The sequence below is a fragment of the Pelophylax lessonae genome (assembly GCF_965119305.1).
Source record: "Pelophylax lessonae genome assembly, chromosome: 8".
Classification (NCBI taxonomy): Eukaryota; Metazoa; Chordata; class Amphibia; order Anura; family Ranidae; genus Pelophylax; species Pelophylax lessonae.
In genome coordinates, this window is record NC_138775.1 from 202,380,489 (window position 1) to 202,403,101 (window position 22,613).

Consider the following 22,613-nt stretch of genomic DNA (forward strand, 5'->3'; position numbering starts at 1 on the left):
TCTCAATTTACCACTCGCCAGCCCGCCGGCACCACCACCAACACTAGCACCACAGCCGCTTCACTTGATCCGTCAGAGGAGTTATTTTCACATCAGTTTGAAGAAATAAGTGATGCGCAACTATTAGTGCCAGAGGATGTAGATAACGGGGATATGTCTCAGTCAGGCAGCATTATACACATGGACGTACATTGTGATGATGATGATGTTGTACCTGCTGCTGCTGCCTTTGCTGAGTTGTCAAGTGAAGCGGCTGATGATGACGATGTGTCTGTGGATGTCACCTGGGTGCCTGCTCGAAGAGCAGAAGAAGAGGGGGAAAGTTCAGATGGGGAGACAGAGAGGAGGAGGAGACGAGTTGGAAGCAGGGGGAGGAGGTCATCGCAAGGAGCTAGTGGCGCAGTCAGACAGCATGTAGATTCGGCACCCGGGGTCAGCCAGACAGCACGCCAATCAACGCAAGCTGTTGCCACCACCAGAATGCCGTCCTTGCAAAGCTCAGCAGTGTGGCATTTTTTTTGTGTGTCTGCCTCTGATATCAGCGATGCCATTTGTAACCTGTGCCAAAAGAAACTGAGTCGTGGGAAGTCCAACACCCACCTAGGTACAACTGCTTTGCGAAGGCACATGATCTCACATCACAAACGCCTATGGGATCAACACATGAGTAAAAGCAGCACACAAACTGAAAGCCACCATCCTCCTCCTGGTCCAGCATCTTCAGCCACGTCAACCACTGCTGTCCTCCATGCCCCCTATCAACAACCCGCCCCTCCGCCTCTCACCTTCAGCAGTTCCTGCTCGTCACCTGCCCACAGTCAGGTGTCTGTGAAGGAAATGTTTGAGCGCAAAAAGCCAATCTCGCAGAGTCACCCCCTTGCCCGGCGTCTGACAGCTGGCTTGTCGGAACTCTTAGCCCGCCAGCTTTTACCATACAAGCTGGTGGAGTCTGAGGCCTTCAAAAAATTTGTCGCTATTGGGACACCGCAGTGGAAGGTACCCGGCCGAAATTATTTTTCACAAAAGGCAATCCCCAACCTGTACTCTATTGTGGAAAAAGAAATCATGTCACGTCTGGCACACAGTGTTGGGGCAAGGGTCCATCTGACCACTGATAGCTGGTCTGCAAAGCACGGTCAGGGCAGGTATATAACGTACACTGCGCATTGGGTAAACCTGCTGGCGGCTGCCAAGCATGGAATGCGTGGCTCTGCTGCAGAGGAGTTGGTGACACCGCCACGACTTGCAGGCAGGCCTGCTGCCACCTCCTCTACTCCTCCTACTCCATCCTCTATGCTAACCTCCTCGGCTGAGTCCTCTTCTGCTGTTGCGTCTTGCTCCACACCAACTGCACCCCCCCAGCTCCCCAGGGGCTATTCCACATGCCGGATACGACAGTGTCACGCTGTCTTGGGGTTGACTTGCCTGAAAGCAGAGAGTCACACCGGACCAGCACTACTGTCCGCCCTGAATGCACAGGTGGATCAGTGGCTGACCCCGCACCAACTGGAGATCGGCAAAGTGGTGTGTGACAACGGGAGCAATTTGTTGGCGGCATTGAATTTGGGCAAGTTGACACATGTGCCGTGCATGGCACATGTGTTGAATCTGATTGTGCAACGTTTTGTGCAGAAGTACCCAGGCTTACAGGACGTCCTCAAGCAGGCCAGGAAGGTGTGTGGCCATTTCAGGCGTTCCTACACGGCCATGGCGCACTTTGCAGATATTCAGCGGCGAAACAACATGCCAGTGAGGCGCTTGATTTGCGACAGCCCGACACGTTGGAATTCAACACTGCTAATGTTCGACCGCCTGCTCCAACAAGAAAAAGCGGTCAACGAGTATTTGTATGACCGGGGTGCTAGGACAGCCTCTGCGGAGCTGGGTATTTTTTTGCCACGCTACTGGACGCTCATGCGCAATGCCTGTAGGCTCATGCGTCCTTTTGAGGAGGTGACAAACCTAGTGAGTCGCACTGAAGGCACCATCAGCGACATCATCCCATATGTTTTTTTCCTGGAGCGTGCCCTGCGAAGAGTGCTGGATCAGGCCGTAGATGAGCGTGAAGAGGAAGAGGAAGAGTTGTGGTCACCATCACCACCACCAGAAACAGCCTTACCATCGATTGCTGGACCTGCGGCAACACTGGAAGAGGAGTGTGAGGAAGAGGAGTCAGAGGAGGAATGTGGCTTTGAGGAGGAGGAACACCAACCACAGCAGGCATCCCAGGGTGCTCGTTGTCACCTATCTGGTACCCGTGGTGTTGTACGTGGCTGGGGGGAAGAACACACCTTCAATGACATCAGTGAGGACGAGGAATTGGACATGAGTAGCTCGGCATCCAACCTTGTCCAAATGGGGTCTTTCATGCTGTCATGCCTGTTGAGAGACCCTCGTATAAAAAGGCTGAAGGAGAACGACCTGTACTGGGTGGCCACGCTACTAGACCCCCGGTATAAGCAGAAAGTCTGTGACATGTTACCCAATTACCGGCAGTCGCAAAGGATGCAGCAGCTACAAAATAAGTTAAAAACTATGCTCTACACAGCGTATAAGGGTGATGTCACAGCACAACGGGAATCCAACAGGGGAAGAGGTGAAAGTAATCCTCCTCCTACCACCACAACCACGCCGGCAAGGACAGGACGCTTTACAGACGTCTTGTTGATGGAGGACATGCGGAGCTTTTTTAGTCCTATGCATCGCCACAGCCCTTCGGGGTCCACCCTCAGAGAACGACTCGACCGACAGGTAGCAGACTACCTTGCCTTAACTGCAGATATCGACACTCTGAGGAGCGATGAACCCCTTGACTACTGGGTGTGCAGGCTTGACCTGTGGCCTGAGCTATCCCAGTTTGCCATTGAACTTCTGGCCTGCCCCGCTTCAAGTGTGCTGTCAGAAAGGACCTTCAGCGCAGCAGGAGGTATTGTCACTGAGAAGAGAAGTCGCCTAGGTCAAAAAAGTCTTGATTACCTCACGTTTATTAAGATGAATGAGGCATGGATCCCGAAGGGACTGACAGTGGGGGATGCATTTGACTAAAAAAGGCCTGGTGATGACTGAGATGCCTTGGCCTAAAAATGGTCCACACGCTGCTGTATATAATCATTCTCTGCATGCCGGATGACTTACGTGACGTCTCCGCCACCAACTACGGTTCAAGCCGCAATGTTTTAGTGCATTTTCTGCCTTAAAACCTCAATTTTTCAGGCCGCTGCTACAGCAGCGGCTGCAACAATACCTACTTTTTCATGCATGTGTACATGCCTAATTTTTCTGGCCTCTGGTGCTACACTGTGGCTGCAAAAAAACAAAAAACAAAAAAAAAGGCACATACATGTGTCAATTCCCCTTCGTGATCGTTACCTTGTCGTGGTGAAGGGGCTTGCGTATCACAATGAAGCGATCACCTCTAGGATTGTGTTGGCACACCCCAGATGATAAGGTCGTTGCTTCATTGTGTACAGACCAAAAGCGATCCGCAGGATAATTTTTCATAAAAAAAAACATTCATTTTCTTTCATTCTTTCTGCGGAGCTGGGTATTTTTTGGCCGCGTTACTGAATGCTCATGAACAATGGCTGTAGGCTCATGCGTCCTTTTGCGGAGATGACAACCCTGGTGGTCAGTCGAACCCAAGGCAACATCATCGACCTCATCCCATATGCGTTTTTTCTGGAGCGTGCCCTGCGAAGAGTACTGGATCAGGCTGTAGATGAGCATGAAGAGGAAGAGTTGTGGTCCTCATCACCACCAGAAGCAGCCTTGTCGTTGTCAATTGCTGGACCTGTGGCAACGCAGAGAGAGGAGTCTGAAGAAGAGAAGTCAGAGGAGGAAGGTGGCTTTGAGGAGGTGGAATACCAGCCACAGCAGGCGTCCCAGGGGGCTTGTTCTCACCTTTCGGGGACCCTTGGTGTTGTATGTGGCTGGGTGGAGGAAGAGACCTTCAATGATGTCAGTGAGGACAAGGAACGGGACATGGCTAGCTTGGTATCCAACCTTGTGCAAATTGGGAGTTTGCGGTTGTGCAAATGGACTGACTGACTGTTAAACGGGGAGTTTGGTCTGTCAGAGTTTGGTCTGTCACTGTGAAGCGGGCAACGGGCGTAACCCTTACACTACTTGACCGATAAAACATCATACCTGATCGTATTCACACACTGGATGTTTTAGTGCTGGTTTACACTGCCGCTACCACTAAAGTAGCGTCGCTTCCAGTGCGACTTTGGCGCGACTTAGCGCGACTTTGGCGCGACCTCATCGCGAGGTGACTTTTTATTTGGCCAATCACAATATCATGTTTTGTTACCGTCACCTAATTTCCTTTTCCTGTTTTTTGTTTTACATATTTCCCCATGTGTGCAGTGTTGTCTGTGTCATAGCTCAACTGATAGGCATGTTTGCCTTGGCATATCATATTTCAGCTTGCCAGAAAGAAAAAAAGACAGCTGGAAAGACACTGCATTAGTTTTCTACTAAAAATCATAAGAAAAATGCTGTTTTTTTTGGGTTGTGGACATACTACAGAGCTGAAACTTGACAGGTACACTTTTTAGACCCCCCAGACACTAAATACAAAAAATGACATGCCTGCCTAAAAAAATGCCCGATAAATGCCTGCAAGAGAAAAAGACAGCCGCAGAGAAGCCGTATTCCTGAAAATATAAGAAAAATGCTGTTTTTTAGGGGTTCTGGACATGCTACAGATCTGAAACTTGACAGGTACACTTTTGTGACCCCCCAGACACTAAATACAAAAAATGACATGCCTGCCTAAAAAAATGCCCGATAAATGCCTGCAAGAGAAAAAGACAGCCGCAGAGAAGCCGTATTCCTGAAAATATAAGAAAAATGCTGTTTTTTAGGGGTTCTGGACATGCTACAGATCTGAAACTTGACAGGTACACTTTTGTGACCCCCCAGACACTAAATACAAAAAATGACATGCCTGCCTAAAAAAATGCCCGATAAATGCCTGCAAGAGAAAAAGACAGCCGCAGAGAAGCCGTATTCCTGAAAATATAAGAAAAATGCTGTTTTTTAGGGGTTCTGGACATGCTACAGAGCTGAAACTTGACAGGTACACTTTTGTGACCCCCCAGACACTAAATACAAAAAATGACATGCCTGCCTAAAAAAATGCCCGATAAATGCCTGCAAGAGAAAAAGACAGCCGCAGAGAAGCCGTATTCCTGAAAATATAAGAAAAATGCTGTTTTTTAGGGGTTCTGGACATGCTACAGAGCTGAAACTTGACAGGTACACTTTTGTGACCCCCCAGACACTAAATACAAAAAATGACATGCCTGCCTAAAAAAATGCCCGATAAATGCCTGCAAGAGAAAAAGACAGCCGCAGAGAAGCCGTATTCCTGAAAATATAAGAAAAATGCTGTTTTTTAGGGGTTCTGGACATGCTACAGAGCTGAAACTTGACAGGTACACTTTTGTGACCCCCCAGACACTAAATACAAAAAATGACATGCCTGCCTAAAAAAATGCCCGATAAATGCCTGCAAGAGAAAAAGCCAGCCGCAGAGAAGCCGTATTCCTGAAAATATAAGAAAAATGCTGTTTTTTAGGGGTTCTGGACATGCTACAGAGCTGAAACTTGACAGGTACACTTTTTAGACCCCCCAGACACTAAATACAAAAAATGACATGCCTGCCTAAAAAAATGCCCGATAAATGCCTGCAAGAGAAAAAGCCAGCCGCAGAGAAGCCGTATTCCTGAAAATATAAGAAAAATGCTGTTTTTTAGGGGTTCTGGACATGCTACAGAGCTGAAACTTGACAGGTACACTTTTGTGACCCCCCAGACACTAAATACAAAAAATGACATGCCTGCCTATAAAAATGCCCGATAAATGCCTGCAAGAGAAAAAGCCAGCCGCAGAGAAGCCGTATTCCTGAAAATATAAGAAAAATGCTGTTTTTTAGGGGTTCTGGACATGCTACAGAGCTGAAACTTGACAGGTACACTTTTGTGACCCCCCAGACACTAAATACAAAAAATGACATGCCTGCCTAAAAAAATGCCCGATAAATGCCTGCAAGAGAAAAAGCCAGCCGCAGAGAAGCCGTATTCCTGAAAATATAAGAAAAATGCTGTTTTTTAGGGGTTCTGGACATGCTACAGAGCTGAAACTTGACAGGTACACTTTTGTGACCCCCCAGACACTAAATACAAAAAATGACATGCCTGCCTAAAAAAATGCCCGATAAATGCCTGCAAGAGAAAAAGCCAGCCGCAGAGAAGCCATATTCCTGAAAATATAAGAAAAATGCTGTTTTTTAGGGGTTCTGGACATGCTACAGAGCTGAAACTTCACAGGTACACTTTTTAGACCCCCCAGATGCTAAATCCAAAGAAATTTTTTATTTTTATTTTTTTTTAATTTTTCCAATAATTGGCTCTCTATCAAAAAATTATAATTTTTAAGAACTTTTTTTTGCGTGATCCCTCTCCGGCATGCCACAGTCCAGGTGTTAGTCCCCTTGCAACAACTTTTCCATCACTATTGTGGCCAGAAAGAGTCCCTGTGTGTTTTAAAATTCGCCTGCCTATTGAAGTCTATGGCGGTTCGCCCGGTTCGCCGGTTCGCCGGTTCGCGAACATTCGCCGATGTTCGCGTTCGCCGTTCGCGAACCGCGAATTTTAGGTTCGCGACATCACTAATAGCCTTAGCTCACAATCAATATCAAAATGGAGAACCAAAAACAGCAAAGACAAGCTCATCACATAAAACCACTTTTTATTGAAACACAGAATAAAATCTTGCAGTTACATAATGTGAGTGTAAATTCTGACACTTAGGAATAAAAACTCTCTCCTGTAACTTTAGGCCATGCTGTCTTCAGCCGCACTACACAGGATGCTTGCATATTGATTCTACCAAATATAGCCACCATGGAGTTGTTATATGATCGAGATATAGGATAGAGGTCTACGCGTTTTGTGGGAGTATTTCTAGAGGTAGAAGAGCATATCAGTGTGATTCATATCATAATGTAATCATATTTATTCACAAAAAAATTATTATGAAAACTTCACTGAAAAAAACAGAATGAAATGCATTATACATCAATACGACAATACTATCCCTCAGAGATTTCGAGATGGTGGAGAGAAGAGAAGGAGGAAAAAAAAACACCTTTAAATGAGAATCACATTATTACCCATATATTTGTTTATTCATTTATACCTTTTCAGCAGCAATATGCCAGTTATCCTGACCTGTTTGTGAAAGTGAGAGACATATGTGGTTGAGTCTCACCAGCCCGTGGGAGAGTGACCTGGCCCAGAGAGGGCACCACAGAGAGCATGCAACTAAAAATAAAATGCAAAAATGCATAAGATTCATATGCTCAAAAACTGGGAAATGTCAAATTTAACAAGAGTGCTTAAGACATCTGGTGCAAGGGATTTAGGGGGTCCAAAAAGGAGAATGTACTGTATGTCAACCTAGGTTGCTGAGCTAATTAAGTACAGCTGGAGAGTTTACCTGCTGTCTAGAAGATCATCAAGGACAAACAATACCGCTTCAATCTGTAGTGTCCAGAATTAGAATGAGAGAAAATTAAATGGATTGGGTAGGGATAAACGTATCCCTCTGCAAGAAAGAGTTACAACTGTAAGTGATAGCATCTGCATCAAACCTAGGTGTGTACTAGATAGATAACATGTGTGCAATGAAATGGGAAAGTGCGAAAGTAAAGAGGGTTGAGTGTGGGGTTAGTGCTCATAGGGAAAATAAATGAAAAAGTTAATTTTTTATGAGTGAAGGGGGAATATTGGTCCAAAAGTGGACACATAAAATTCACAAAGTGCACGGTGGTGAAGAAATGAAAATTGTGAGTGAAGGCTCCAAACAGGGGTGGTCATGGGGGAAGGGTATGCAAGAATATGGCATAAAATTAACCATAGCTTGTCTATTAGAGATGAGTGTAGTAAAGTTTAGGTTTGAAGCATCAATGGATTACCTTTACCCAGCAGCATAAGGAAGTCCACATGGTATGGTGAATCGAGGAGCAAGCCTAATTAGACCCTGAAGATGACCTTTTTAAATATCCAGAACTATGGGCTGCCCATGGCCATCGAGCGAGGGCCAATGCAGTAGCTCAGAGCTCGATAGCCATTGGGGGGCTCCTTCCCCTCCTTATAGCCCTGGTGTATCACTAAAGAGGGAACCAGATGTACCCTCCAATTGAACTGATAACAGTCCCTCCATTCATGTAGGGGGCAGAAGCATAATACTATAAAACTATGGGAGGCGCGCATACACTTTCATCAATGCATGGAAGCCGGAAAAAAAGGTGGAACGCAAATGTCACTTCCGGTGTACAAAAAGTGCTCCACCTTGGAACGCAAACCAGAAGTGACAGTGGAGCCTACAAAACAAAAACAAAAAAAAAACAAATAAAGCGATACAGTTCTAACCCAATTTAAAAGAACAGTCAATATTAGAGGGTAACAGGATAACAGGGAACAGCTGGCCAAAGATTTTACTGGCCAAATGGAAGGTTGACGATCCTTTTCAAAAGGGGAAACACAGGCTGGCAGAGGCAAGCACCACACAGACTGCTCGCAAATGTCCTCAGCCTTGACACAGAGAAAGAGAGATGTGATGCCAAATACCATGTAAAAATAATGAAAAAAAAAAAAAAAGGTGGTGAAAAAAGGGGAGGGGAGGTGGTAAAAATAAAAAAATAAAAACAAAAAAGTTGGTAAAAAAAGAGGGGGGGGGTGGTGGCAAAAAAAAATGGGTTGTAAAAAAAAAAAAGGGGGGGTGGTTGGTAATCCAATAGCTCTCCCGGCAGACCGAATTGTAATAGATGCAACGCAGGCTGCAAAATCCCAAGACTGGGCAGAATAGATCACTCTGTCTCTAGATGCCACTGCACTGCTAGCATGTCTTTAGAGGTCAGGCAGAAGGTAGCACTGGGGCTCACCTCTCCAGTCTGTACCGCCCTTATAGGTCTCCTCCTGTATGTCTCTCTGTCACTACTCCAGCCTTGCTTGCTCCATGGGCTCACTCTCTTTCCCCTGGCTCAGTCTTCTTTCTCTTCCTGTGCCAAGGGTAGAGTTAGGTATCAATCCTCCAGTCTCTCTTATCCCTCCTGCTGATCTTTAGATCACCAGCCAGAAAAGAAAGATTAAAGTGTACACACTAGTATTTTTTTTTTTTCATTCAACCCGTTCAAAAAAAAAAACAAATTGCCCAGTATTTTTAGAGTAGCTTATAGCAACTGAATAACATTTATTCTACTGCAATCAGACTGATACAATACACAAACATGATGTTAGGGGTTACCACCATTAAGAATTACAAATTAGGATAAGAAATCTTTATTGAATAAAAATTGTGCAACTTGTTTACCATTGTCATCAGGCAATGAGCACTCTACTGTATACTAGTGTTGTAGATAATTTCAGACAAAAAATCCAGACATTACAGCACTAAGCATACTGGGGCAATGGAAAAATGTAGTCTGCTTACTGGAAATGTAGTTTGCATACTGGTCACCTATTTATTACTGGGGTTTTGGTTATAGGCAATCTTTGCTAACATTACAGATACATGGACACAAAATGTATGAAGGCCACTAGTGCTGTATACTAACAAAATAATGAATACCAGATTCAATTTTAAAAATTTAACCTGGTAGGATCATGACACTTCCCCTAAACTACCAATGATACGGCTACCCAACTTAGTATACAGTATGTGAATGTATGTCCATAGTTATTTGTGAGTATGTGCAAGCACAGAAATGCAGATACCCGTGGGAGATTTCTTAGCAATGAAACTTAAATATGTTTAAATAATTGACAACTTCAATATAAAAAACAAGTTCTAAGATATATCCATTTTTCAGCATTACCTAGGTAATCCAAATTCCAGCCCTCCTATAGCTTATGATCATATGGCTCTCAGTGGATCAACTTCACAACAGATCCACAATTTCCATCACTGAGTACAAGCATATTATTTGTAGCTCCAAGCAAATTTGTGAAGCATCTTAAATACCCCTATCTGTGCATGGAAATCAAGACTGTAGCAGGTGAGGACATTTACATTGGAAATGTATATGCATTTATGCTCAATTTGATTTTATCAATCAACTAGTTCTATAGCTAGTATTGCATGAATGCAAAACTCTTATTACAAATTATTGATCATGCATATTTTGGCATGCTGTTTAGCTTAATTAAAAACATTAAAATTTGCATGAAAAATAAGCAATAACATCACATGCATATGTGACTGTCGTCATATTCAGGCATCTTTCTACATTCACTTGTTTTATCCACTTAAAGTGGACCTAACATTTAAATTTGCACTTGAGGTTACTAGGGCACATTTGCAAGCATAGATAAACCACATTATTGTTTGAGTGAAAGATAACTTTTTATGTGCAATGAATAATTAAAAAAAAAAAAAAAAAAAAAAAAAGCTTCTCCAAAGCACTATTATGTGATCCAAACCTAGACAAAAGATCACAGGGTACCATTAGGAAATGGTCTTTAAGAAGCTGTTAGGGGGCCACCTGTCTCAGGCTGCACTTAGGCTGTTTATCCTTTCTTAGTAAAAAAACAAAGCCTGTTTCTCTTCAAATACTTTGCACTGAGCTCAATCAACCATTCAAGTGCACTTGCAGACACAGCTGGTGGGCAGGAGAACTTAGACTGTGTAAGTGCAGTTTAAGGTATGACCTCCTAAAGCGACCCTGTAAGTGCAGCTTAAGGTATGACCTCCTAAAGAGACTGCGTCACTTTAAAAATAATAAAATCTGTTGATGTAAGCAATGCAGGTACCCAAAGATTCCTGAGAATACTTGCAGCAGCTTACAGTAACTTCTTGTTTACCTGAATATAGGACTGTTCTGATCTGTCAAGCTCTAACACTTCTAGATAGTGTCAGAGCTTGCCACTAGCATACTTTCCAACTTTTAAACTTGACAAAGTGGAAAAATTGTTGAAGGGACAAGATGCGGGGGGAAATTGGTGTGGACAGAGAAAAGCTGGCGTGTCCATATGGGTGTGGTTTAAAGATATACCTGCAGCAGCTTTGATAAAAAATCCCACCTGACACTAGAAAATTTGTCATAATAGGACAGAAATACAGCAAAAAGGTATTGTTTATTAATATAAATAGCTACAAGGTTTAGTCTTTACAGTTAAAGCGGGGCAACTCAACAGCTCTTGCAGATAATATTGTTATAAAGACTAATCACGTTGCAAACACATTTGGCATAACATATTTCCTAAACATCATTTGACACTAAGCCTTCTATAGAGTACTGCAACACCTGTTATGGCTGCTGATGGTTTGAAGGTTTTTTATTTGATTTTACCACAATGACAGAATGTTGCAATATTGAGGTCTGGAGTGAAAAATGGGCAATGAAACTGCCCCGAAGGAAGCCTAAGACTCTCATGACTGGAGTGCTCAAAGGTAAGATTAGAGAGTCTGAAGTTTCTCCAGTGGAAGAAACAATCTTGCCTGAGCTATGCCCAGGGCTAGACCAAGATACTCTAAGATGGGGCCTCTACTGGGTATAATTAGGAAAATAAAATAGGGTTCCTCCTGGAACCTAAAAATTCATACTAGATCCTTATCCGAGCATGCAGCCTGGCTGGCCAGGAAAACTGTGAACAAGCCTGTTCTCCCTCCTCCTAAACCATAGCATACCACAGGCCCTCAACATGGGGGTTTCCTTGTTAGCTGGAAAAGCACTATGTCCCAATATAAATGGTCCGGCATTTGTAGGGGTCTGGTGGCAGGTGGCCTATTGTAACCTGAAAGCCCCCTTTAAGTATAAGGCAGGCATGTCAAAACTGCGGCCCGGAACCGCAGGCAATGCGGCCCACTGCCCCCTGACAATTTTTTATTTTTTTGCTGGGGAGGAAGGAAGTCGAGGTGGGGGCAGGGCCACAGAGGCTGCCTCGGAGGGGATCATCCACTAGTTGTGTTAAATTAGTGCTGGGGGAGGGGGACGGCAGCAGGGGAGGGTGCGGCAGCGTTTTATTACTTATATACCTTAACTATAGTATACATTAGGGCTGCGCATCTTCACTTACCTCACGATTCGATGCGATTACGATTATTAGGGTCGCGATTCGATATGATTCGATATCACGATGCATCACGATTACTGCCCAATGCCCATGCCCAGCCCACTGCCCAATGGTTTTCAAAACTTTATAAAAAAAAACAAACAATCAAGCAGTCACAAATAAAAGAATCCTTTTTATTTTCATTTGCTTCAAAGGACACTTTCCTGGACCCTGTCATGGCCTGCAAGCCCTGCATACTTTAGTGCACTTGCACTGCAAACATATAGGAAGGTCTGAAAATGCAAACAGCATAGCAGAGACAGACAACAACACTAGTATTTTACTAGAAGTAACAGTAAAATTAGTAAAAAACTGTAGTAGTGCAGTTTACTGCTTCATAAAAGAAAATATTAATATAAGCCAGGTCTACCACCATTTAAAGTACAACTAAAGGCAAAACTTTTTTGATTTTGGATAAAGAAGAAGCCAGCCAGCCAAGCTAATATTCTTGTGAAAATGGTCATCATAAATTCCCACAAAACATTATATATAAATCCTTTTATGTGAATATGCATTGCAATAAATTCCAGGTGTGCCATAACCTGTCCTCTACAAAACAGAGCACTTCCTGACTAGTAGCAAACATCAAGGGTGAACCTGGCAATAGTGCACTGCTGCATAACTTCCATGTTCACCGTGATGTTTGTTTCCCCCTGCAACTGCCAGTCAACTCAAGTGAAGTGAGTTGATGGCTGCTAGAGGGGAGTTATACAAATATAAGCTTAAGCTTAAATAATTATCAATTCACTTATGTGAATGGACCATTTTTGAAAACAAGCCATTCTCCATCTCTCCAGTGCCAGAAAAGCTGTAAAAAATATAAAATGTTCCAGGTTCACTGCGATTGTGTTTGCCCTTGCCATTGCCAGTCAACTAAACACAGTGTGTGTGTGTCGTGACTTGTGACAACTCAAAAGCTTATACGCAGCCTCAGCATCAACTCAACACACACACACTATGTGTGTGTGTGTGTGTTGAGTTAATGCTAGAGCTGCGTTATAAGCTCTTGAGTTGTCACGACAGTCAGTCAGTCAGTCACGTTACAGAAAGAAAACTTTACCTGCACTGCACTGAGCAGCACTCTACCATGTAGATTACATCTGTAACTGAAGCCAAGCTAGCCAACAAGCCACCATTAGAGGAAGGAAAATCCTTGAGAGAATACATTGTAAACTGAAGCTTAACCTTGAGGAAATCCTATGGGGGTCACATTCACAAACTCACAAATATAGTATATTACACAAGAATCCACAATTGGTGTAATTATTTGTGATCCAATAAGATAAGATTTACTCGAGGTTAAGCTTCAAATGTACAAGTTATTTCTCTCAATGATTTTCCTTCCTATAATGCTGCACCGTGGCTGGCTTGGTGTCAGTCAGTTGTCTAGAAGAAAATACACTTTAATATTATTTATTTGGTTGAGGGTTAAATGAACCCCTGCCTACTTGCCTAGACATTTTTAGTGTGAAGCAACGGGACGGATTATGGATTGGAAATGGACACATTGGACAGGACAATCTTCAAAAACAAACCATCAGTGCTATAAAGCTATAAAACAAGACTGGTGATGTGACTGACTGGTGACTGGCGGCAGATTGAATTAGTAATTACTAATTCATTAAAAACATGAATTAGTAATTATTTCAGTGCTTAGCATTTGGGGACATGTAGGTTTTTCTGTAAGAACACTAGATGATCCACATGCTCAGGTTTCAGACTGCTTCTTTTCGCTGTTATAACATCTCCTGCAGTAAAGAAAACGCGCTCTGCAGATACACTTGTACCTGGGATACACAAGTATTGCTTTGACAGCTGAGAGAGGAGGGGGAATATGACCTCATGCTCACGCCACCATTTCAAAGGGTCCTCAGTGAGAGGCAGAGGTGGGGCTTTACAATATTTTTCCATTTTGTCTTCTGCCTTGGCATAGGAAGTCTTAGGTTCTATTGCACCATCAGTGAAAGACTGCCCCAGCAAAGTCATGAGCAGCGATGTTGTGGCCTTTTTTTTGGGAGGAGAATGGCTATCCTCAATGGGTGTTGTTTCTTCTTCCACAGTTGCTTTTTCCCTAGGCACTTCATCCACATTTGTCCTTCTATTAGATGTAATCTGTGTGTTTGAACAAAAGATAATAGTATAAGAAGAGCTGAACTGACTAAGAGTGTGATTCATTGATGAGGTGTGGGAAACTGCACGGTAATCCATACCATACAGTTCCACTTCCCACACCGCATCAGTGAATCAGGGCATGTTATTACACAACACAATGTAGCTGAGCTTCTAGCTGTCTGGGAGGAAACATGATGAAATTATAATTACCTCCAAAGATGCAGCCTCCTCAGTCACTCCTCTGTATATCTCCGATCTCTCCTCCTCTGTGAGAATAAAAGGCAGTCCTTTAAAGCGAGGATCCAGTGCAGAGGCTGTATGAAGGATCTTCTTCTCTGCCTCACTGCTGTACCTCTTCAGGAGATCTGTTTTGATGGCATTCTTGATCTCATGGGTCATGGGTGTGTCTCCCATGGTGTCTGTCATGCTCTGGAGCAGTTGTGCATTTAGAGGGGCAATGAGAGACACTGTTGGGTTGCACTCTTCTGACATCAGCAAGGTTGCATCCCTCATTGGCTTTAATGCACTCACAGCGCCCTCTGCATTTGACACATCTGTTTCATTGAGAGTGCAGAGATCAGACTCTCCTTTTCTGACTTCTGGAGACAGCAAGGTGGCACAAACTGCAGGTTGTTGTTCTAAGAACCTCTCGACCATGTCATATGCGCTGTTCCATCTTGTTGGCACATCAGTTATTAGCTTATGATTCTTCAGGCCCAGACATTTCTGTTTCTCTTTTAGACAGTGGCTTGCTCTAGTGCTGCGATGGAAGAATGTGGATATTCGTCGCACTCTTTCAGTGCCCGCTGACATGCAAGATTGAGTGTATGGGCAAAACATTTAACATGAGGAAATTTACCAACTTGAGCTGCAACTATCATGTTCGCCGCATTGTCGGTCACAAGCACTACAGATTTATCAGACAGCTGCCATTCTTCCACAACATGAGACAGTAGCTCTGCCAGATGAGCACCTGTGTGAGACTCATAAATGGCTCTTGTTTGCAACACATGTGACAAGACCTGCCAGTCCTTAGTAACGTAATGTGCTGTTATTGTAACATAGGACTCCGTTGTGACTGAAGTCCATGAATCACACGTTATTGCGACTCGACTGGCTTGGTTCATTGATGCAAGTACCTGAGCTTTGGTGTCGTGGTAGAGTGCAGGTATAACATTTTCTGTAAAGTGACTGCGTGATGGGATCTTATAATGTGGCTCTAGCGTCTTCACGAGGTAGCGAAACCCGGCGTTGTCCACAACTGAGTAAGGCCGTAGGTCCTTGGCGATGAAAGCTGCCACAGCTTTGGTTAGTTTCTTCCCTTTTTCTGAGTTGGGCGGATAAGTTGACAGTATGGCATCAATTCTTGGCTGATCTGGGTCTAGCAGTCTTTCCTTGGCAGTGGTGGCACTGCTGGTGGCGACAGGTGTTACTAACTCAGAGTGAAAACGGCTAACATGGTTTCTCAAGTTCGTAGTATTCCCTAGGTATTTAATTTTTGTGTGACATGCTTTACATACGGCGTGTGTCTTGTCCAACCCACGCTTCCCTGTGTGTTCGTAGAATCCGAAATGTGCCCAGATGTTTGCTCTTAAAACGCTAGGTGCATTTTTTATCTCTCGATCTTTTTCTCCTTCTGCCATTACCACCATACTACCACGTATGTGACGGAGACAGTTGACGTAAGTTGCCAAACTCTGTCAGTATTTAAAAAAAAATAAAAAAATACCACTTGTAAACTAAGCCGCAACAAGTCAACCAAGCAACATCTTTCATAAAATATGACTGTCTGTCTGTCTGTCAGACTCCCTCTTATGCATGCACTGAGCCAAAACCCCCGGGGCCCCCCCTTACCCCACAGCTGCCTGTGACAGTGACACTGACAGAGACCCCCCTCCCCCCACAGCTGAGCTGACAGCCGGACACACTGACAGAAACCCCCATTTTTATTTATGGATTGTTTTCAGATTTGGTAGTTCTTTCTTTTGCATTTGCGCGCTATTCTTTTTTAATATACATGTCTTTTGGTTCATAGCTGCAGCAGCTTTAGAAATACATGGGTATGCTCCCCCAAATTTTTTGCCTGTTTATTATGTATTCGGTCTGACCAGACTATCGAGGTTGAGCAACCCTCCCCACCCCCCCACACACACTTGTACTCAATCAGTGTCCACCATCAAGTGGATATAGGAGGAGTCCCCTGTAGTGCATTTGCACATCCTTCCCAGCAAGGAGTATTATCTCCAAGGGTTAGAAAGGCTGGATTCATCTCTTTTTCATGGATAGTGTAGGACCCACTGATAATGGGGTACTTTGACGCAGTAGTGGGCTTGAGCACGATATGGCCATATGGTGGGACCAAACCCCCATTTTTATTTATGGATTGTTTTCAGATTTGGTAGTTATTTCTTTTGCATTTGCGCGCTATTCTTTTTTAATATACATGTCTTTTGGTTCATAGCTGCAGCAGCTTTAGAAATACATGGGTATGCTCCCCCAAATTTTTTGCCTGTTTATTATGTATTCACACTGACAGAGACCTGGTTGTCCCACTGTCTCACACCTTCCCCAATCCCCCACAGCACTGACAAACACTGAGAGTGAGTCCCCCCCTTGCCCAGACCCCCACAGCTGACAGTGACACTGACAGAGACCTGGATGTCCCACTGTCCCACACCTTCCCCAATCCCCCACAGCACTGACAAACACTGAGTGAGTCCCCCCCTTGCCCAGACCCCCACAGCTGACACTGACAGAGACCCCCAGGCCCCCACTGACACTCAGAGAGAGCCCCCCTGGCTGCCAGACTGCCACAGCAGAACAGTACCCCCGGGCCCCGACCGACCGTCCCCTGTCCCAGCCCCCCCATCAGACATCCCCCAGAGATACAGACGAGACCCCCATGAATGTCATGATTATACAATTATTTGTTCGGACTAGTACATACCTGCTGCTGTTTGACTGTGTGGGTTGTTGTGCACTGCATTGCAGAGGAGGACAGGTGCTGTGCTGCTCTGTGGCGGGCGGCTGGCGTCACTGGCAGTGGCGGCATGGCGGCGGCTGGGCCTGGGACGGTCGGCTACGGTGAGGCTGGCGGCGCGGGCTGGCTGCGATGGGGACGCACTTGGGGCTCCTCGCTCCTGTGCTGTGGAGTGTGGACTGGCTTCTGGCTTGTGGCTTGGCTGGCTGGCTGGCTTCTTGGCTGCAAGGCCGCAGGTGGGATGCCGATACACGCGGGGGATGTCTTGCTGTGCCTCGGCCCGGGTCAAAGAGACGGAAGGGGAGGGGTGGAGCCTTTTTATTAAGCTCCCGCCACTAACCCACCAATCCGCTGCCAATCTTGTGACTTTTTCTCCCTTGCGCGATAGGGCGTGGCCGCGGCTGATGACGTCATTTCCTAATCGATTATGCCGGCAACCCGCATCGATGCAGAATCGCGAAGGGTCGAATTGCGATGCATCGATCTTTCGATTATATTCAGCAGCCCTAGTATACATGTTATATGCAGCCCGAGAACATTTCTCTGCGCTCAATGTGGCCCAGAGAAGCCAAAAGGTTGGACACCCATGGTATAAGGGAACACCCAGATACCAGTCTCCCCTTGTGGATAATTATGGCGGACTAGAGACGAGCCGATCATCCCCCCCCCCCCGTTCGGTTCACAGCACAACTCCTGAACAGGGGAAAAGTTCTGCCCCAAATCGAGAACTTCATTGAAGTCTAGGGGAGTAGAGCATGAGAAATCAAAGGTCCCCATTTTGAAGGCTTATATGCAAGCAAGTAATTGTAATAAAAAGGGGGGTCAAGACTTTAAATGAGACATGTGACCTGACCAATGGGATTAAAAAACATATTTATTGTTGCAATAACAGTAGCATACCATCCGACAAAAATACAAATTGAAATGTTGGTATGCATGTCCCAAATTGCACAAATGGTAAAATAGATCCAATGTGGAGCTATGAGTACATAATGATATATGGCATCAAACTGGGCTTGACGCGTTTCTGTGAGACATATTCCACTTCATCAGGAGCAGGTAATTGATGCGTATCTAAAAAGACATATATGTCAAAAAGTACCAAAAATGATGTGATAATGGAGGATTGGAAGGAAATAAATCGCATGGACTTACTAAGCAGCTCAGATCTGGTGGTGCATGTAGACATGAACCTGCTGAACTAAGCTGAAAATGCTATTCTCCCGGGAGCTGTGGGGGCATACAAATGCCGGCAGATGGAACACACACATGGTGCAGCTGGGAGAAGAAAGTAAATGGTGGAATGTGGTGAGGGGCTCGCACGTATATAGGAATCAAGGGTATTCACAGGTTATGTAACACAGTACGTTAGTGCCTTAGGGGGTTATTTACTAAAACTGGAGAGTGCAAAATCTGGTGCAGCTCTGCATAGAAACCAATCAGCTTCCAGGTTTTATTGCCAAAGCTTAATTGAACAAGCTGAAGTTAGAAGCTGATTGACTACCATGCACAGCTGCACCAGATTCTGAGTGCTCCAGTTTTAGTAAATCTACTCCTTAGTGTCTAAGGATGGGAACAGTGTCCCAAATGAAGTGCTAGAGTAAAAAGGTGCTGTGAGTGTGAACAGTGACAATGTAGTGAAACCATAAGTGGCTGGAAACTGTGTGAGGGCATGCTGGGGAAAAAGAGATAAGTAGAAAAGAAGAAAAGAAAAAAGGAAGGAAAGAAAGCCCATGAAGATAAAAGGGGGGGGGGTGGGGGGGGGGAGAGAAAAAAGAAAGTGTAGGAAAATGAGAAAAACAAAGTGACTTACAGGTGCGTGGTGGAGATGGAAAATCCAAGTGAGAAGGCAAGAGTAGGAACCAGCTGTGTGGAAAGAAGATTGCCACGAGGTGTCCATAGCAGGCCCGCACTCTGTGTGTGCAGAAGCAGGCAACTCCAACCGGGAGTTAGGCGCCGATGGCAGCCCACTCCCATTGGAGTGCTTAAGAGCACACTGGATGAAACAATGCAGCCAATGCCGCGGTGCCAAGGAATGACGTCACATGTAGGGCGCAATGCGTGGCGTCGATGCTCGGCGGGAAAACACCCGCCCAAACACCCGCGCCCTGTCAGGGGGAGGGGGAAGGGGAGGGGTCCCGGCAACCATCGCAGCTCCCGGGTAAGAAAAGCAAGCAGCCAGCTCAGCAGGACAGACAATAATATGAAATGTAATCATGTAACAGTGCTGTACCTAAAAACAAAAAAGCTTGTACATGATGAATACGTATGTTGGTATATAAATTAGATATGACAAAACCACCTAATAAAGGGGAGTCAAGGGGAGGGGTCCCGGCAACCATCGCAGCTCCCGGGTAAGAAAAGCAAGCAGCCAGCTCAGCAGGACAGACAATAATATGAAATGTAATCATGTAACAGTGCTGTACCTAAAAACAAAAACAAAAAAGCTTGTACATGATGAATACGTATGTTGGTATATAAATTAGATATGACAAAACCACCTAATAAAGGGGAGTCAAGCGCTGGTGAGGGCCATGAGAGTGGGGCGATCACCAAGGGTCCAATAGTATATGTAGGTCATGGTCACATGTCTCCATCTCTAATATCAATAGCAAAAAGGGGGGAGGTTTGGGACTTTAGATGAGGTGCCTGGTATGAAACCAAGTACCTCCATCCCTGTTCATTGTAATAAAAAGGGGGGTCGAGACTTTAAATGAGACATGTGACCCGGCCAATGGGATTAAAATTGCGCCCTACACGTGACGTCATTTCTTGGCGCCGTGGCATTGGCTGCATTGTTTCATCCAGTGTGCTCTTAAGCACCCCATCGGGAGTGGGCTGCCATCGACGCCTAACTCCCGGTTGGAGTTGCCTGCTTCTGCACACACACGTGGCGTTGGGGGCACAGTGCGGGCCTGCTATGGACATCTCGTGGCAATCTTCTTTCCACACAGCTGGTTCCTACTCTTGCCTTCTCACTTGGATTTTCCATCTCCACCACACACCTGTAAGTCACTTTGTTTTTCTCATTTTCCTACACCTTCTTTTTTCTCCCCCCACCCCCCCTTGGATCTTCATGGGCTTTCTTTCCTTCCTTTTTTTCTTTTCTTCTTTTTTACTTATCTCTTTTTCCCCAGCATGCCCTCACACAGTTTCCAGCCACTTATGGTTTCACTACATTGTCACTGTTCACACTCGCAGCACCTTTTTACTCTAGCACTTCATTTGGGACACTGTTCTCCCAGCTGCACCATGTGTGTGTTCCATCTGTTCCATCTGCCGGCATTTGTATGCCCCCACAGCTCCCGGGAGAATCGCATTTTCAGCCAAGTTCAGCAGGTTCATGTCTACATGCAACACCAGATCTGAGCTGCTTAGTAAGTCCATGCAATTTATTTCCTTCCAATTCTCCATTATCACATCATTTTTGGTACTTTTTGACATATATATCTTTTTAGATACACATCAATTACCTGCTCCTGATGAAGTGGAATATGTCCCACAGAAACGCGTCGAGCCCAGTTTGATGCCATATATCATTATGTACTCATAGCTCCACATTGGATTACCATTTGTGCAATTTGGGACATGCATACCAGCTCATATCTTCAGTGCTTTTCATTTTATACCAACATTTCAATTTGTATTTTTGTCGGATGTTATGCTACTGTTATTGCAACAATAAACATGTTTTTTAATCCCATTGGCCGGGTCTCAAAGTCTCAACCACCTTTTTATTACAATGAACAGGGATGGAGTTACTTGGTTTCATACCAGGCGCCTCATCTAAAGTCCCAAACCTCCCCCCTTTTTGATATGCAAGTAATTGGCCATAAAAAGGGTATGGGGGGTCTGGATACATCCCTGGGGCATATGTACAGTATCAATGCAAATTCTTTTTTAAAAAAAAGGATAGTTTTGAAAGGAGCAGTGATTTTTAATGATGCCTAAATTGAAACAATTAAAATAAAAAATATCCTTTAAATATAGTGCCTGGGGGGTCCCCTTAGTTTGCTTGAAAATTAGCACATCTGTACCATGTATAGAACATGCTGCAGCAAAAATGATATTTCTAAAGAACAAAAGCTAGTCAAATCACATTTTAGTTGCAATTTTTGACACCTGGCTAATTAATAAAAATAAAGAAAAAAAATGGTGTGGGGTCCCCCCCCAGGTATGTATTTTAAGAGGAGCCACATGCAAAAAAAAAATAAAACAGGGTGCCCCCCCCCCCCAATCCATACCATACCCTTAACCAATAATGCAGTCTCGCAGGCCAGAAAAGGGGGGGGGGGACTAGTGAGCTGCCCACCCCTCCTGTAAAATACCAGGCCACATGACTTTAGCATGGGGGTGGGTGCTTTGGGACAGGGGAGGGCTCTGTCTCCTCCCCCAAAAGCACTTTGTCCTCATGTTTAAAAGGAAGAGGGTCTCTTCCCCACAAACCTGGGCTGTTGTTGTGGGGATCTACAGGCAGGGGGCTTATCAGAATCTGGAAGCCCCCTTTAACAAGGGGGCTCCCCAGATCCCAGCCCCCCTATGTGAATGAGTATGGGGAACAATGTCAACCGATGTCCCACTGCCGGACCTGAAAAAAAAAAAAGATCCGCTGTCAATGAAGTCTGAACGCCTACTGCAGGCTCTGCCTTTTGACAGTTCTTATATAGGTAAGGGGTGGAGCAACCTGGTGGTCCCATTCCCTTGTGATGTCACCGACCAGTGCATGCTATCACAAGGGAGCGGGGCCACCGGGTAACAAATGTCAAACCGTGGAGCCTGTATTAGGTGGTCAGCCTTCATGGACAGGGGAGCATTTTTTTTTTCTTCGGGTCGGAGGGGGCCGGTGGGCGATGGATCTCATGCATGCTGACATGAGCCTCCAATCCGGTTGACGCCTTCTAAGGGGAAATGCGCTGGGCAGAGCCAGAAGTATGATGTCATCACACACAAGTCGATTGAGTGTGGTGGCCCTGTCTGCTTGTCTGGTTATGTTTTTTCCTTAAATATTCAACTAATCTGTAAGTGCAATACTTTGTTTTCTAAATAAACAGATCATCAGTAATACACTATGAATTCTCCTCCTTGCTTTCAATATATACACCTGTTGGAGCCAGGACACAATCTTGATCTTATTAGGACATCCGTGAACCTGGCTGGGAGTGAGCTGTGGCTTTCCCTATAGGGGATGCTGTCTAAGTGTGTTTGATCCCGGTGGGAATCATAAGTTCTGTTAAACAGCCTGTCTGTCTGCACAAACACTTAAGTGGAAGTAAAGCTGTGGATAAATTGGGATCATTCACATACAATGTCTCAAGAGAACCTTTATTGCACTGAGAAATATAATTTAGACTTTCATCACATCCTATATTTTTCATCTATATGTTTCATCTATTTATGT